Source organism: Triticum aestivum, chromosome 1A (assembly GCF_018294505.1).
Source record: "Triticum aestivum cultivar Chinese Spring chromosome 1A, IWGSC CS RefSeq v2.1, whole genome shotgun sequence".
NCBI classification, from domain to species: Eukaryota; Viridiplantae; Streptophyta; class Magnoliopsida; order Poales; family Poaceae; genus Triticum; species Triticum aestivum.
Window position 1 is genome coordinate 111,278,918 of NC_057794.1, and position 19,602 is coordinate 111,298,519.

The window sequence follows — 19,602 nt, forward strand, 5'->3', positions numbered from 1 at the left end:
TCATTTTGCATTCATGATCTCCGTGAATTCAAATTCTTTTCACCACGAAACCCTGGAGAGAAGATGACATGACTTCTTCCATTTATTTAAATGACAAGGGTGTTGAAAATATTTGAATTTCATTTGGAAAATATTTCCAATTCTGAAACTTTATGCAACTAATGATTTTCATGAGAGGAGATAAAATGACTTCTTCAAATTATATTAAATATGACTTGGGAGTTTCAAAGGATCAAATTCAAAGTCTTTTGGAATTATTTTTTCAATTTGGAGTTATTTGGATATTATTCAAATCATTTTTCTCCAAAAATAAAATACATGGAAAATAGTGTAACATGATTCCCTACAACAGAAAATTGGAGAGAAATAAATTTAATTTCATTTTGGTATTTTTAAAATTATTTTGTTGGATCTTATTAGAGCAGGAGCACTGTTGGAATTATTAGAATTTGTGTATGCTAGAAAAATGTTCATGTCGTAGAAAATCTTTTTCTGAAAATTCTGATATATAATATGCCTATATAAATTTTTCATTTTATTTTGTTATTCGGTTTTCCTTCTATTTCTATAAAAAAAACTGTACGTGCGGCCCATATTTATTTATCGCCTACATGCGCAGTATAGTAGCTTCTGGCGCCCCATTGTTTTTTTCTCTCGTAAATAGGCCAGGCCCAGCCGGCCTTTTCTTTTTTTTCTTTTTTCTCTGAGACCGAATTTTGTAAAAAAAAAACTGCACCGCAGCGTGCGGGCGGCCGGACGAAGGCCTTTAGGCCCATCCGCCTCTCTTCTTCTCTGTTTCGTATATTTTCGTCTATGTTTAGTCTCACATTGTCTAGCTTTTGACCCCTAACCCTCTTTTTCACCAATAAATATAGACCCATAGATCCTCCAAAAATCATCCGATTCAGGTTAAATCAATATTTTGGTTTGACTAGATTCATTTAAGAAAAATATATTTCTCCTCTCCAGCGCGACTTCTAGAAATTTTCTCTTCTCTCCAAAGTCATCTTTTCTTTGCCTTATAAAGGTATCTTTCTTTGTTTTTTTCTTCTTATACCTCCGTAGTTTATTATTTTTAGACTAATATGATAAAATATTTAGATTATCAATTAGTCTACATATTTATACATTAGACCCCGTAGCTATTTTTTCTTCCGTAAAACAGCTTGGCCCTGATTTTTCAAATAGCCATAAATTTTTACTCGCTTGTCCAAATCCAACGAAACCAACGCCCACTTCTTCGTTATGATCTCCTCTATCCAGTAATCCAACTCAAACATGTTTTTGAAAAGTTTAAAAATTTAAATTAGATTAGATTTTAATTCAAACTTCATTTGATCATAACTTGAGTTTCGTAGCTCCGTTTGAGTTGATTCTTTTTGCAAATCGAAGCTCTTGACCTAAACTTTCTGATAAGGCCAAATTCACATAATTTTAGTACTGTTAGAAATTGTTTTATGTTGCAAGAGCTATTTGCTTGGTTTTAATGTTTTCCGAATCGACTTCTTCGATCTTTCTGGTCTTTTGAGTGATTGCTTATGTGTGGTTACTACTGCTTGATTACGATAGATTGACCGGAGTATGACGAGTAGAGCTATCAAGATTTTTGAGTGCGAATCATCTTCATCAACATTGCAGGCAAGTTCACACTTTGATCATATCCCTTTTATCACCCAGTTTTTATGCATTAGTTCCAATCCTCAAACATTGCATGATTAGGATGTCATTAACATGTGGGTATTGGGAAGTAGTTGATGAGGTAGGAACCTATTGCCCTGCATCCAAACCTTGAGAGTTACTATTACGTTATGCTTATAGTGCCATGCTATGCTCGTAGACGTGGATTGGGTTTTGAGAGTATTCATGACGGATGTGAGATTGTTAATTAATGGTTTACTTAAGGTGGCAACTTAAACACACATCTGGGTGGATTGAGGTACCTGGGTATTCCAGGATTTCCTATCTAGGCACCTGGGTAGACCAGGATTGCCTGTTTTTTTTATGAACCGCCACCCAGGCTCAAAGGGATCATGAGATTTTTCATACTAGAAACTTCCGTGTGCAGCCACAAGCTATTATGGGCTCTAGCATAGTTGATTAAGTCGTGTGAACTCTTACAGGGTAGACTAGCAGATGTAGGGGAAAGTAGGCATAACGGTCTATCCATCGTAAGGTGCTAGCGCTTCTGAAAGACTATGTCTCGGTCATCCGTCTTCTCAAACACCATGTAGTGCGAGAAACCAAACGGAGGCGATCGAGTCTTGTGAGGAAAAGTGCGCAAACCTCTGCAGAGTGTATAAACTAATCATGGTTAGCCGTGTCCCCGGTTATGGTCAACTTGAGTATCTAGTACTTGGATTATCATGTGAATCTCATCATGTTACTTTAAATTAATTTTGTTGGGTTAAATGATGTTACTTAATTGGGATTGAGAATGCTGTCAACCATTCTCAATGTTCAACAACCACCATGATAGTTAAATAAAATTTATTCCTTTGCAGTAGGGAAAAATTGGCTTTTCGAAAAACTTTATAACCATAGAGCTTTTCCACCAGCCATATATGCATGTAGTGATAGCCATTGTTTATCATTCTCTATGGTGTGAATTTGCCAGTACATTCAATGTACTGACCCTCTATGGCTGCAACGTCTCATGTTGCAGGATTTCTTATGACGAGTAAGTGATACGTTAGGGTTATGATTTCTACACTCAACTTTGCCGTTGGTGTTGATGGGAATCCACAACCTTGTTACTTCCGCTGTTTGGATTGAGGTAATAGTATTTATGTTACTTATACATGTGATTTACCTCTGTTATAAATCCTCGAGTAATGTGTGTGTCAGCATACCGATCCAGGGATGACACTTAAGCACAGAGACTTGATCCATTCGGTGTCGGTGTCGCTACAAGATGGTATCAGAGCACATGTTGACTGTAGGACGTGACCCTAGAAACTGGCAAGCCCATAGCAAAGATTTTTCTCTACAACTTTCCCCTTTCAAAAGATCTTTTACATATCTTCTCCTCTGAGCTTATTCAAATATTCCCTTTAGTGAGACCATACCCCTTTCCCCTTTGACCACACGAAGATTCGACTGATGAGATCACTCCAAGAAAGTACAAGATATTGGACACTAAGACCGTTCGGAATGAAGAGGATTTACTGTGCATCTGAATAATGGAACTACAACGGTTGAAGATCTGAAGACTAGTAGAAATTTGGGAGGCTATGAAGCATTTCCAGATTTGTATGAACCTAGGAAGGCTACCCTTATGGAACTTGACAGATTATGGAAGTTGTCAATGCCTGAGATCAGGGCGTATCGGAGAAAGACCGGAGCATGGAGAGTTAAAACTTAAAGTTCTATCAAGGAAAACCCTAAGGCAGAAGATATCAACTATGGAATGATAGCTCATGGGAATGACAAGAGCAGAAACACGGTTATCCGTTGTCATCGCCCGCTGATGCTATTGTCACACGTGCTGAGTTAAGGATGCATTTCTTGAGAATGGATTTGATGGAGAAGGCTGATGGAGCACCTATTAGTAAGATGAAGTTTTAACCTTAGCCGGTGTATCGCCAGGATCTGGAGTAGTACATCAAGAAGTTTAAGGTGGAGCTCCATGAAGCCGTATTAGACAAGGAAGCATTTCGTGAAGAACTCAGGAACCAAAAGCTGAAAGTAGCCAAGCTGGAGGAGCTACAACCTCGAGATACAGAGATTTGTCAGGAACTGAAGGACAGTATGACCATGGTTCATGTTGAAAGGGATGTTGAAACCAGAAGTTTGGAACGCAAATCCAGAATCAATAAAGGGACGTCCATGAGAGGACTTCGCGGTCAACCAACAAGATGATCTGGCAAAAGAACTGAAAGGACAAGCATGATCAGGAACAAGCCATTGGACGGCATGAAACAAGGGCTTCGAAAAGGTTTGGGAGACGTTGAAAGCAATTTAATTGACCTTCTAGAAGACCAAACCCTGGTGTTATATACCTACGTTAGAAATGCGACATTGGTGAGCTGTCATTGGTTTGATGTTTTTTCCCGACATCCACAAATAAATTTGTCTTTTCAAAACTTTGTTTGTATGTGTGTATCCCTCTCTATCTCTCTATCTCACCCCAACCCATGGGACCCATAGAGGATGAATGAAGATGAGCTTGTATTTTCTGGACCGATGAGTCAGTTGGAGACGGACCGATGGATTTCAGAACATGGAGGATCGCATGGAGAATAACCCTATAGTTGGAAATGATATGACCCAGCATGCTCTTCAGTGCTTTGAAAGAGGTGCTGCTACTTGGTGGAGGATGTACCAAACCATGAATGGATGGCAAGGAGTAACCACTTGGAAAGAATTTAAATTGACTCTGCAAAGATCTCACCTTGTGTCCCAGAAGTTGGAACCTTATGGAAAGGATATGAAGAAACCTTGTGCATGCAAGCTTTGTGGAGAAATAGGACACGGCCAGAAAGAACACAAGGATGAATGCCCAAATTGTGAAGGAAGTCACCCAGTTGAAGAATGCCCAACTACACAGATTACTTGTTTCTTGTGTGAAGGGACTACCCACTATCCTGCTCAGTGTCACATTTACCCCATGGTACAACGAACCATCCAGCAGAAGAAAGAAGAAATGAAAGGAGCCCTCATGGAAATTTTAGAAGAAGCTGAGATGGAGGACACACCTAAAGAAGACCCGAGTAAACCCTTCACTAAGTCTTGCTATTCATGTGGAGAAGAAGGACACATCTCCCAAAATTGTTTGAATGGGGATCTAGTAGAATTCCCGACAGAGGAAGTAGAATATGACCCACAGGAAATAGAAGCCATGATTGGAATGGAAAAGTCCACGAAGAGAAGCAGATTGGATACCAGGAAGGACCTGAGTCAAATCACCTGTTACAGGTGCAAGGAGTCAGGGCACTACCTCCATAGTTGCCCAAAAAGGAAACCTCGATACTTGTCAGAAGTAATATGTTTTAGTTGTAATGGATCAGGGAACTTTGCCAGAGAATGCCCCAAGGAGAAGGAAACTTGTGCTATATAGTTGAGTTTGCAACAAAAGAAATGGAGTAGTAGAAGTGGGAACATTTTCTTTTATATTGAGGTGTTGAGTTGAGACATGTAATGGAAAAGCGAGAGATTGTAATCATTTGAGAATGAATAAAGTTAGGATCGTTGGTATTGATATGGATTTTATGAGTTGTTACTCTATGAAGAAGGATTTTGGCCATTCAGAGGATACGAGAAATATGGTCTATGGAAGATTTGTGCATTTTTAAGGGTGGTAGTACCTGTAAGAACCCTTGACCCCGGAAAGATAAGGATACTCCACTGAGTGGATTTTCGGACAAAATGAATACGAGTTTTGTCTCGATATGTGTGATGCCCTAAGAGTATGTGGGATGAAGTGGATACCGTCAGTTGTTTGGACCAAATGTGATCAAGGAGTCAGAAGAGAATGTTAAGTTTATTCGAGATAAACTAAAGGTAGCTCAGTCCATGCAGAAGAGTTATGAAATTGGAGACAGAGCATGTCCTCATGTGTCCCCTCTGCGAGGAGTTAAACGGATTGGAGTTAAGGGACAGTTAGCCCCGAGATTTGTAGGACCATACCGAGTTTTGGAGCATATGGAGGAAGTGGCCAACAAGTTGGAGTCACCCGAAGGACTGTCAGGAGTTCATGATGTGTTTCATGTTTCCCAGTTGAAGAAGTGCCAAGCAGAGATGGCCAATATTCCCCTGTAAGGACGCTTGACCCTGGAAAGGATAATGATGTTCCATGAAGTGGAGTATGGACTCCATAAGTATAAGTTTATATCTCGGTATGTGGGATAACCCACGAGGATGAAGAGATGAATTACTATTGGATATAAAGGAGGTGTGATGTTGGTATTATGGAATGATTATAACTCTCCATGATGAGTTTGAGTAATCACGTCTTAGTCTTGTACAAATAGAAGGAAGGGAGACAATACAATTAGATGCATTCTAATTATGCTAGGAAGCTGGAAGTTGGATGTTGGAATAACGATAAGTTGCCCAGAGGATAAGTTCAAGGTTTACAAGTGATGAGATGGGCCATAACCCACAGGCCCCAAGACCTACCAAGAAGCAAGCACATTCTTGCTGAAGGAAGAACCCTGGAGGAAGATACGACGTTTATCGGCAGGCAATTTTATAGGAGTAACGCAAAACCTGAGAGTTGTGAAGGAACGATAGATGTTTGTTTGGCTTGCAGAATCTATGGATATATCCAAACTTGGTTTGTCTACAAGAGAAATTTTGCCATGCTTGTGAGGATGACCGAGTGTTAGAATGTGAGATTCGCTAAACCGTATACAGGGTAATGATTTGGGTGCGGTATGGATTGATCACCATACCGACTTACTCTTATTATTCGCCTTGCTATGTGGGATGGTAAATCTGAGTGACTTACCTATAGTAGAGAGACGACGATCAAACCTTGTTTAAACCCTACAATGGTATAAGTATTTTCCCTTGTACAAGGCAACTTTGCCAACCGTAGGTTATACGGTGAGGATCAACCCAGACCCATTTCCTGCAGGAGAAACCATAAATTGTTGACCACCATGAGATATCGATGGTTGCTTAGTATTGGCGCCAGACCCGTCAGCTAAGAAGACCCAGTCTCGGAAGAACCTTACCTAGATGAAAGACAGAAGAATTGTGGTAAAGGTTATGCCACTACTGAAAGAGCCCAGATAAGGAATTATCCTGGCGATCTGAGAAGACCGACACTGTTAACAATATGGATGAAGTATATGAGTTTTGATGGAACAGTAACCATGCTTCTAAGGGTGGTAGCACCCCATACCCCGGAGACGATCGATGGATTTTGAGGAGACCCCAAACCTAACCTATTTCTTGCTAGCCTCTCCGAATCTCGAGGACGAGATTCATTTTATGGGTGGTAGGTTTGTAACATCCCAAAATTCTCAATTTTGGAATGTTACAATAAATAGATAGATTTGATGGATTGTTTCATTGATTGTATGAAATTGAGTGAAATTCGAAACCTTTTTGAAAGTTAAATGAGAGGGAATAAAAGGACTTTCCCAAACTTTCATTTTGCATTCGTGATCTTCGTGAATTCAAATTCTTTTCACCACTAAACCCTGGAGAGAAGATGACATGACTTCTTCCATTTATTTAAATGACAAGGGTGTTGAAAATATTTGAATTTCATTTGGAAAATATTTCCAATTCTGAAAACTTTATGCAACTCAATGATTTTCACGAGAGGAGATAAAATGACTTCTTCAAATTATATGAAATATGAGTTGGGAGTTTCAAAGGATCAAATTCAAAGTCTTTTGGAATTATTTTTTTCAATTTGGAGTTATTTGGATTTTATTCAAATCATTTTTCTCCAAAAATAAAATACATGGAAAATAGGGTAACATGATTCCCTACAACAAAAAATTGGAGACAAAATAAATTTGATTTCATTTTGGTATTTTTAAAACGATTTTGTTGAATCTTATTAGAGCACGAGCACTGTTGGAATTGTTAGAATTTGTGTGTAATTTATTTAATGCTAGAAAAATGTTCATGTTGTACAAAATCTTTTTCTGAAAACTTTGATATATAATATGCCTATATAAAATTTTAATTTTATTTTGTTATTCGGTTTTACTTCTGTTTCTATAAAAAAACTGTACGTACGGCCCATATTTATTTATCGTCTGCATGCGCAGTATAGTAGCTTCTGGCGCCCCATTGTTTTTTTTCTTTCTTAAATAGGCCAGGCCGAGCCAGCCTTTTCTTTTTTTTCTTTTTTTCTCTTAGGCCGAATTTTGTAAAAAAAAAACTGCACCGCAGCGTGCGCGCGGCCGGCCGAAGGCCTTTAGGCCCATCCGCCTCTTTTCTTCTCTGTTTCGTATATTTTCGTCTACGTTTAGTCCCACATTGCCTAGCCTTTGACGCCTAATTTTTTTCCACCAATAAATATAGACTCATAAAGCCTCCAAAAATCATCCGATTCAAGTTAAATTAATATTTTGATTTGACTAGATTCATTTAAGAAAAATATATTTCTCCTCTCCGGCGCGACTTCTGCAAATTTTCTCTTCTTTTCAAAGTCATCTTTTCTCTGCCTTATAAATGTATCTTTCTTTATTTTTTTCTTCTTATACCTACGTAATTTATTACTTTTAGACTAATATGATAAAATAATTAGATTATCAATTAGTCTACGTATTTATACATTAGACCCTAGCCCGTAGTTATTTTTTCTTCCGTAAAATAGTTTGGCCCTGATTTTTCAAATAGCCATAACTTTTTACTCGTTTGTCCAAATCCAACGAAACCAACGCCCACTTCTTCATTATGATCTCCTCTATCCAGTAATCCAACTCAAACATGTTTTTGAAAAGTTTAAAATTTAAATTAGATCATATTTAAATTCAAACTTCGTTTGATCATAACTTGAGTTTCGTAGCTCCGTTTGAGTTGATTCTTTTTGCAAATCGAAGCTCTTGACCTAAACTTTCTGATAAGGCCAAATTCACATAATTTTGATACTGTTAGAAATTGTTTTATGTTGCAAGAGCTATTTGCTTGGTTTTGATGTTTTCCGAATCGACTTCTTCGATCTTTCTGGTCTTTTGAGTGATTGCTTATGTGTGGTTACTACTGCTTGATTACGATAGATTGACCGGAGTGTGACGAGTAGAGCTATCAAGATTTTTGAGTGCGAATCATCTTCATCAACATTGCAGGCAAGTTCACACTTTGATCATATCCCTTTTATCACCCAGTTTTTATGCATTAGTTCCAATCCTCAATATTGCATGATTAGGATGTCATTAACATGTGGGTATTGGGAAGTAGTTGATGAGGTAGGAACCTATTGCCCTGCATCCAAACCTTGAGAGTTACTATTATGTTATGCTTATAGTGCCATGCTATGCTCGTAGACGTGGATTGGGTTTTGAGAGTATTCATGACGAATGTGAGATTGTTAATTAATGGTTTACTTAAGGTGGTAACTTAAACACACATCTGGGTGGATTGAGGTACCTGGGTATTCCAGGATTGCCTGTCTAGGCACCTGGGTAGACCAGGATTGCCTGTTTTTTATGGACCGCCACCCAGGCTCAAAGGGATCATGAGATTTTTCATACTAGAAACTTCCGTGTGCAGCCACAAGCTATTATGGGCTCTAGCATAGTTGATTAAGTCGTGCGAACTCTTACAGGGTAGACTAGCAGATGTAGGGGAAAGTAGGTGTAATGTTCTATCCATCGTAAGGTGCTAGCGCTTCTGAAAGACTATGTCTCGGTCATCCGTCTTCTCAAACACCATGTAGTGCGAGAAACCAAACGGAGGCGATCGAGTCTTGTGGGGAAAAGTGCGCAAACCTCTGCAGAGTGTATAAACTAATCATGGTTAGCCGTGTCCTCGGTTATGGACAACTTGAGTATCTAGTACCTGGATTATCATGTGAATCTCATCATGTTACTTTAAATTAATTTTGTTGGGTTAAATGATGTTACTTAATTGGGATTGAGAATGCTGTCAACCATTCTCAATGTTCAACAACCACCATGATAGTTAAATAAAATTTATTTCTTTGCAGTAGGGAAAAATTGGCTTTTCGCAAAAACTTTATAACCATAGAGCTTTTCCACCAGCCATATATGCATGTAGTGATAGCCATTGTTCATCATTCTCTATGGTGTGAATTTGCCAGTACATTCAATGTACTGACCCTCTGTGGCTGCAACGTTTCATGTTGCAGGATTTCTTACGACAAGTAAGTGATACGTTAGGGTTATGATTTCTACACTCAACTTTGCCGTTGGTGTTGATGGGAATCCACAACCTTGTTACTTCCACTGTTTGGATTGAGGTAATAGTATTTACGTTACTTATAAATGTGATTTACCTCCGTTATAAATCCGTGAGTACTGTGTGTGTCAGCATACCGATCCAGGGATGACACTTAAGCACAGAGACTTGATCCATCCGTGTCGGGTCGCTACAGAAAGACAAGATTAGGTTAGGAAAGATGGCGCAGACTGAGGTTCAGAAATAATGAAGGGCGAGATGCTTACTCGTCCTCCTCTACTTGCCTCCTCTTCCTCTTCGGGCTGAAGGACCCAAGGTCGAAGTCGGCCTATGGGGCGGCGCCCGCGAGGGGGGGAGGCGAAGGTGTCCTGCGCCGCTTGGATGAGGAAGAAGTGGTGGCCGCGGCCTTCTTCCCTGTCGCAACCCTCGTCTCGCGCGCGGGCTGCGCCTGGGCCTATTGCCGCTGCGTGGTCCTGCCGGGCTGTACCGGCTCGCTGGAGCTAGCCTGCCACAGGATGCATTTTCTCTCCGGGACTGGGGGTCCTCTGCCTCTGTCTTCTCTTTGGCCGACTCCTCGACCATGTCTTTGACAAGGCGGGGCCCAGTGCTGGCGTCGCTGGATCCCCCGGAAAACCCTGCCCACTCGGCGAACTCTTTCTCTTCTGTGGCCGTGTCGGCCTTGTCCTCCATGGTGCCAATGCTGCCGGCCTCCTTAGCAAGGGCCGCCTCCTCCGCCCTGACGGCGATGTACGCCAGCTCTTCCCGAGTAGTGTCACGGATGAGCAGTGGCTCGTCGCGAACATACCTCTCCGACAGGTTATCGAAGAATGCTTGCACCCGCTCCGCTTTCGGCTCGGCCCAGGTTGGATCGAGGCCATGCGCATTGAAGTCCGGCATCATGGCGATGATGGCATTCTGGCGAGAGTTGTTGATCAACGGGACCACTCCCACTGGCAACCCAAAAAGAGACCCGCCGACCTTGGCGGCCTTCTCGGCCTTCCCTGTCCTCTCGACCCCGCCGGCCTCATCGACCTTGAGCTGAAAGGGCCTCTGGCAAAGATGAGTGTGTTGCAGCACTGTGAAATTGTGTTTCAGGCCATGGCGGAGCCTCATGACGTCGGCCGCATTCCTGAAGTCCCAGGCCGGCCTCCCCTTGTTGTGCAGTGCAGCAATCCAGCGGCGAATGAATTCAGCCCCAATCATCTCGAGGGTAAGCCCGGCCAAGGTGAGGCGATGGATCCTGGTGGTGGAGACCGTGAGCTTCTTATCGTCAGCATCAACATCGCTCCAGTCCTTGCGGCGGACCGGCTGTTTCCGATGGACCCGGTAGAACTCCTGCGGATCGGCCTCCTCGATTCCACACCACCGGACCCGCCACTCTTCCCACCTCTCCTTTTGGGCACCCTCCGGGTACGTGCCCTTGGTCTGACCCCTCGGGATCCAGGTGATGCATCCGGAGATGGCACCCCCTAGATGGATGCGAGGGGTGAAGTAATGCCGAAAGAGCGTCGTGCTGGGGTGCACTCCAGCGAACCCCTCACAGAGATGGGCGAAGAAGGTCATGCATGCCACGACATTCGGCATTAAATCCAGAAGATGGAAGCCGAAGGTGTGCATGATGTCGTTGAAGAAATCGGAGAAAGGGGGCAGAGCTCGCAGGAGAAGTAATCAACGAAGAAAGGGTACTGATTTGGGCCATCCTTGGCAAAGGCGGCGGGGATGATACGCGTGGCAAGGTGCCCTGACGTCTCCCTTCCCCACAGGGGCCTGAACATGTCCTTGAGGATGAGCGCGTCGACCGTCCAGGTGAAGATGGTGCGCTGCGTCCGAAGCTCCACCAACTCACTCTCCTGCACATCCTTCCCTATGTCGTCTTTGGCCGCTCCCTTGCCCTTGTTGGTCTTGGGCACCATGGCGGCTGGGAGGGGATAAGGGGTCAAGGACAATGGGGGAGCGGCGGCGGCGAGCAGAGGCGAGGGCTTCGATTTGTGCTTGAGGAAGAAGAGGTGAACGGCAGTTCCGAGATTGGAAAGGGCGTAGAGGGTAAATGAGCAGCACCCCTGCAGTTTTCCCTTTTTTATGGGGAAGACACGGGCCACCTCTTTACTATTCACCGCGGGGTGACGCAAGCATGCCGCGGTCATTCCTCGCATGACCCCCTCGTTGCACACTCAATGCAGGTCGTGGGGAAGCTCAACTGGCGAAGGAATTACCGCAGTTAAAACTCTGCCACGCGTGTTATACGTCCATTTTGCATCATGCTTTTATATCAATATTTATTGCATTTTGGGCGGTTATTACACATTATGTCACAATACTTATGCCTTTTCTCTCTTATTTTACAAGGTTTACATGAAGCGGGGGAATGCTGGCAGCTGGAATTTCTAGGCTGGAAAAGGAGCAAATATTAGAGACCTATTCTGCACAACTCAAAAAGTCCTGAAACTCAATGAAAGTCAGTTTTGAAATATATTAAAAATATTGGGCGAAGAAAGCACCGGAGGGGGGCCAGCCACCGTCTACGAGGTTGGAGGGCGCGCCCTACCCCTTGGGCGCGTCCCCTGCCCATGGGCCACCTGGCAGGCCTCCGATGCCCATCTTCTGGTATAAGGTGTTTTTTGCCCTGGAAAAAATCAGAAGGAAGCTTTTGGGACGAAGCGCCGCCATCTCAAGGCGGAACCAATCCAGGGCTCCGGTGGAGCTATTCTGCCGGGGAAACATCCCTCCGAGTGGAGGAAAACGTCACCATCATCATCACCATCTATCCTTTCAACGGGAGGGGTCAATCTCCATCAATATCTTCACCAGCACCATCTCCTCTCAAACCCTAGTTCATCTCTTGTATCCGATCTTTGTGTCAAAACCTCAGATTGGTACCTGTGGGTTGCTAGTAGTGTTGAATAGTCCTTGTAGTTGATGCTAGTTGGTTTATTCGCTGGAAGATTGTAAGTTCAGATCCTTTATGCATATTAATACCCCTTTGATTCTGAACATGAATATGATTTGTGAGTAGTTACGTTGTTCCTGAGGACATGGGAGAAGTCTTGCTATAAGTAGTCATGTGAATTTGGTATTCGCTCGATATTTTGATGAGATGTATGTTGTCTTTTGTCTACTGGTGTTATGTGAACGTCGAGTACATGACACTTCACCATTGTTTGGGCCTAGGGGAAGGCATTGGGAAGTAATAATTAGATGATGGGTTGCTAGAGTGACAGAAGCTTAAACCCTAGTTTATGCGTTGCTTTGTAAGGGGCTGATTTGGATCCATATGTTTCATGCTATGGTTAGGTTTACCTTAATTTTTCTTTCATAGTTGCGGATTCTTGCGAGGGTGGTTAATCATAAGTGGGATGCTTGTCCAAGGAAGGGAAGTACCCAAGCACCGGTCCACCCACATATCAAATTATCAAAGTAACAGACGCGAATCATATGTGCATGATGAAAACTAGCTTGACGATAATTCCCATGTGTCCTCGGGAGCGCTTTCCTTTATATAATAGTTTTTCCAGGCTTGCCCTTTGCTACAAAAAGGATTGGGCCACCTTGCTGCACCTTGTTTACTTTTGTTACTTGTTACTCGTTACGAATTACCTTATCACAAAACTATCTGTTACCGATAATTTCAGTGCTTGTAGAGAATACCTTACTCAAAACTGCTTGTCATTTCCTTCTGCTCCTCATTGGGTTCGACACTCTTACTTATCGAAAGGACTAGATAGACCCCCTACACTTGTGGGTCATCAAGACTCTTTTCTGGCGCCGTTGCCAGGGAGTGAAGCACCTTTGGTAAGGAAAAATTTATATAGTGTGCTGAAATTTACTGCCACTTGTTACTATGGAAAATAATCCTTTGAGGGGCTTGTTCGGGGTATCTTCACCCCGACCAATAGAGCAAAGATTTGCTCCTCGACCTACTGAACCTACTGAAAATGTTTACTTTGAAATTCCTTCGGGTATGATCGAGAAACTGCTAGCTAATCCTTTTACAGGAGATGGAACATTACATCCCAATATGCACCTAATCTATGTGGATGAAGTTTGTGGATTATTTAAGCTTGCAAGTATGCCTGAGGATGTTATCAAGAAGAAGGTCTTCCCTTGATCTTTGAAGGGAAAGGCATTGACATGGTTTAGGCTATGTGATGATATGGGATCATGGAATTACAACCGATCGAAATTGGAATTTCATCAGAAGTTTTATCATATGCATCTGGTTCATCATGATCGTAATTGTACATAAAAATTTTGGCCTCGTGAAGGAGAAAGTATCGCTCAAGCTTAGGGGAGGCTTAAGTCAATGCTGTATTCATGCCCCAATCATGAGCTCTCAAGAGAAATTATTATTCAAAAAAATTATGCTCGACTTTCTCTCAATATTCGCTCCATGCTCGATACTTCTTGTACTGGTTCTTTTATGATGAAGACTATTGAATTTAGATGGGACTTATTGGAAAGAATTAAATGCAACTCTGAAGATTGGGAACTTGAGAAAGGTAAGGAGTCAGGTATAACACCTAATTTTGATTGTGTTAAATCTTTTATGGATACCGATGCTTTTCGTGAATATAACACTAAATATGGACTTGACTCCGAGATAGTAGCTTCTTTCTGTGAATCATTTGCTACTCATGTTGATCTCCCTAAGGAGAAGTGGTTTAAATATCATCCTCCCAGTGAAGTAAAAGGAGTTGAACCTACTAAAGTTGAAGACAAGACTATCACTTATAATATTGATCCTATTGTTCCTACTGATTATGTTAAGAAACCACCTTTTCCTGTTAGAATGAAGGATCATGGTAAAGCTTCAACTGTGGTTCATAAGAGTAATGCTAGAACACCTACACCCCCTGAGAAAATTAAAGTTGAACCTAATATTGCTATGGTTAAAGATCTCTTGGTCGATAATATTGATAGGCATGTTATTTACTTTTGTGATGAAGCTGCTAGAATTGCTAGACCCGATACTAAAGATAAACATAGACCTGTTGTAGGCATGCCTGTTGTTTCTATTAAAATAGGAGATCATTGCAATCATGGCTTATGTGACATGGGTGCTAGTGCGAGTGCAATACCTCATTCTTTATACGAAGAAATTATGCATGATATTGCACCTGCTGAGATAGAAGGTATTATTGTTACAATTAAGCTTGCCAATAGAGATACTATTTCACCAGTTGGGATTGTTAGAGATGTTGAAGTCTTGTGTGGGAAAGTTAAATATCCTACTGATTTTCTTGTTCTTGGTTCCCCACAAGATGACTTTTGTCCCATTATATTTGGTAGACCCTTCTTGAATACTATTAATGCTAAGATAGTCTGCAAAAAGGATATTGTTTCTGTTGGTTTAGGGATATGTCTCATGACTTTAATTTTGCTAAATTTCGTAGACAACCCCATGATAAAGAATTGCATACTAAAGATGAAATTATTGGTCTTTCTTCTATTGTCGTACCTCCTAAAAATCCTTTAAAACAATATTTGCTAGACCGTGAAAATGATATGTTTATGAATGAAAGAAGGGAAATAGGTGAAGTATTCTTTAAACAGGGACCTATTTTGAAACACAACTCGCCTGTTAAAATCCCTGGGGATCCTCCTCCACCTAAGGGTTCATCCCGTGTTTGATCTTAAACAATTACCTGATACACTAACATATGCTTATCTTGATGAAAAGGAGATATATCCTGTTATTATTAGTGCTAACCTTTGAAAGCATGAAGAAAAGGAATTATTGAAAACTCTGAAGAAGCACCGTGCCGCTATTGGATATACTCTCGATGATCTTAAGGGCATTAGTCCCACTCTATGTCAACATAAATTAAACTGGAGAAAGATGCTAAACCAGTTGTTGATCACCAATGATAGTTAAATCTGAAGATGAAAGAAGTGGTAAGAAATGAAATACTAAAGCTTCTAGAGGGAGGTATAATTTATCCTATTACTGATAGTCAATGGTAAGTCATGTTCATTGTGTGCCAAGAAAGGGGGTATTACTGTTGTTCCAAATGATAAGAATGAATTGATTCCTCATAGAATTGTTACAGGTTATAGAATGGTAATTGATTTTCGCAAATTAAATAAAGCTACTAGGAAAGATCATTACCCTCTACCTTTTATTGATCAAATGCTAGAAAGACTATCCAAACATACTCATTTTTTACTTTCTAGATGGTTATTCCGGTTTCACTCAAATACTTGTGTCAAAAGAGGATCAGAGAAAACTACGTTTTACTTGCCCTTTAGTACCTTTGCTTATAGACGTATGCCTTTTGGTTTATGTAATGTACCTGCTACCTTTCAAAGATGTATGACTGCTATATTCTCTGATTTTTGTGAAAAGATTGTTGAGGTTCTGATGGATGATTTCTCTGTTTACGGAACTTCTTTTGATGATTGCTTAAGCAACCTTGATCGAGTTTTGCAGAGATGTGAAGAAACTAATCTTGTCTTGAATTGGGAGAAGTGCCACTTCATGGTTAATGAAGGTATTGTCTTGGGGCATAAAGTTTGCTGAAAGGGGTATTGAAGTTGATAAAGCTAAAGTTGATGCTATTGAAAAGATATCGTGTCCTAAGGACATTAAAGGTATAAGAAGTTTCCTTGGTCATGCTATTTCTATAGGAGGTTTATTCGAGACTTCTCTAAAATTTCTAGGCCTCTCACTAATCTCTTGCAAAAAGATGTTCCTTTTGTTTTTGATGATGATTGTGTAGAAGCATTTGAAATACTGAAGAAAGCCTTGATTTCTGCTCCTATTGTTCTACCACCTGATTGGAATTTACCCTTTGAAATTATGTGTGATGCTAGTGATTATGTTGTTGGTGCTGTTCTAGGACAAAGAGTTGATAAGAAATTAAACATTATCCAGTATGCTAGTAACACTCTAGACAGTGCCGAGAGAATTATGCTACCACTGAAAAAGAATTTTTAGCGGTTGTATTTCCATGTGATTCCAAAGTAACTGTTCACACTAATCATGCTGCTATCAAATGTCTTATGGAAAAGAAAGATGCTAAACCTAGACTTATTAGATGGGTTCTCTTGCTACAAGAATTTGATTTGCATATTATTGATAGAAAGGGAGATGAGAACCCCGTTGCAGACAACTTGTCTAGGTTAGAAAATGTTCTTGATGACCCACTACCTATTGATGATAGCTTTCCCGATGAACAATTAAATGTCATACATGCTTCTCGTAATACTCCATGGTATGCTGATTATGCTAATTATATTGTTGCTAAATTTATACCATCCTAGTTTCACATACCAGCAAAAGAAAAAGTTTTTTTATCATTTAAGACATTACATCTGGGATGACCCACACCTTTATAAAGGAGTAGATGGTGTTATTAGATGTTGTAGTACCTGATCATGTACAGGAACAGATCCTACGCATGTGTCACTCCGAGTCTTACGGAGGACACCATGCTCGAGATAGAACTTCACATAAGGTATTGCAATCCAGTTTCTATTGGCCCACTCTCTTTAAAGATCCTCGTAAGTTTCTCTTGTCTTGTGATGAATGCCAGAGAATGGTACTATTGGTAGACGTCCGGAAATGCCTATGAATTATTCACTTGTTATTGAACCATTTGACATTTGGGGCTTTGATTATATGGGACCGTTTCCTTCCTCTAATGGGTATACACATATTTTAGTTCCTGTTGATTACGTTACTAAGTGGGTAGACGCTATTCCAACTAGTAGTGCTGATCATAACACCTCAATTAAGATGATTCAAGAAGTTATTTTTCCGAGGTTTGGAGTCCCTAGATATTTAATGACTGATGGTGGTTCACATTTTATTCATGGTGCCTTTCGTAAAATTCTTGCTAAGTATGATATTAATCATAGAATTGCATCTCCATACCACCCACAGTCCAGTGGTCAAGTAGAACTAAGTAATAGAGAGCTTAAATTAATTTTGCAAAAGACTGTTAATAGGTCTAGAAAGAATTGGTCCAAGAAACTTGATGATGCATTATGGGCCTATAGAACTGGATATAAAAATCCAATGGGTATGTCTCCATATAAAATGGTTTATGGGAAAGCATGTCACTTACCTCTCGAAGTAGAACATAAGGCATATTGGGCCATTAAAGAGCTCAATTATGATTTCAAACTTGCCGGTGAGAAGAGACTATTTTACATTAGTTCACTTGATGAGTGGAGAACCCAGGCCTATGAGAATGACAAACTGTTTCAAGAAAAAGTTAAAAGATGGCATGACAAAAGGATACAAAAGCGTGAGTTTAATGTAGGTGATTATGTTTTGTTATACAACTCCCGTTTAAGATTTTTTGCAGGAAAACTCCTCTCTAAATGGGAAGGTCCTTACATTATTGAGGAGGTCTATCGTTCTGGTTGTCGGATCACGGGTTCCGGCAAAACCCTGAAGGTTCGAACACGGGGGTGCGCGCAAAGATCTCCCCCCTACCGATCCACGTCCTAGCTTTACTAAGATCTTACGGGCTAACTCGACGAACTCACAACCCAAAGGACACAAGAATTATACTAGTTCGGGCCACTGTTGTGGTGTAATACCCTATGCTAGTGTGATGTGGTGGATTGCCTCTTGGGCTGAGGATGAATAGTACAAGGGGAAGAACAACCTCCTGAGGAGAGGTGTTCTTGTGCTTGGTGAACATGTTGTTGCCCTGGTCTCTCTTGGTCCGACCGATCGATCCCCCCACTACGGTGGTGGCTAGTCCTATTTATAGAGGCCTTGGTCCTCTCCCCAAATATTGATCCGGAAGGGAGCCAACAACGGCCAATTTGAAAGGGGACAGCTAGTACAGCCTATCCTGACAAAAGCAGTCTTCGCCTGCAAAAGGCTCTGGTGGTGACGCCATCTTGGGCTCCACGGTGACCACCGTCTTGCCGTCCTTCTGGTCTTGGTCTTGTTGCACTGATATGGAAACCTTTGCTTGATGCCTCGGTACTCCGCGCCTGCGCCTGCTTCCTTAGCACCGAAGAGGAAACAAGGACACTATGCACGCTGGCGCCCGCCTGGCCTTGGTCGTCATGGCTCACGTCACTAGAATCTCGCGAGGTTCGCCTAGCCTTGAAATCTCCACCCCTCGCGAGCCAGCCTGGTGAGGCCACTCCTGAGGAGGTCTAGTGTCGTCCGTCTCGCGAGGCCTGGCCCCTCGTGAGGGTCTTGAGTCCTTGCTGGTGAAGATGGGTTGTACAGGCCCGCTCACAGAGCCATGCCATGGGCCGCAGGCAGGCAAGTCTGGGGACCCTCGTTCCCAGAACGTCAACAGTAGCCCCCGGGCCCAAGGCGCGCTTGGGCTTGGCTTCGAGGCAAAGCCAAAGGGGCAAGTGCAGAGCGCCGTGGGCCCCAATAACCCGCGGCCTTGGTCGACGCGTGGTGATTGATTGGACGTTGGCGTCTCCGCTTCCGCACGCTGCCTTGGAATCCGCCTGGCTATGCAGCCACCGCAACCTACACAGTTATTCTTCCATTGCCTGCGCCATACTCCTCCAATTCCTCTGCTTCTCCCGAACTTTGCTCCTCTTTTCCAATTTGACCTGAGCTCTGCTCACACCATCACCATGGCACCAACGCAAGCGGATAAGGGGAAGAAGCCTCTGTCTTCGACTTGTGCGCACCTGGCCACCGAGCCCGCAGTTGGCCGATCGCTGGTGCTCAACGATGAGGCCATGGGCAAGGTGCGTCCCATGCTTGCCTCCAACTTCAATGAGTGGGGAGGGACGGTGGCCTGGCCTGCATCTCAATCTCGCATTGACCGGACGGCCATCGAGGTCCCG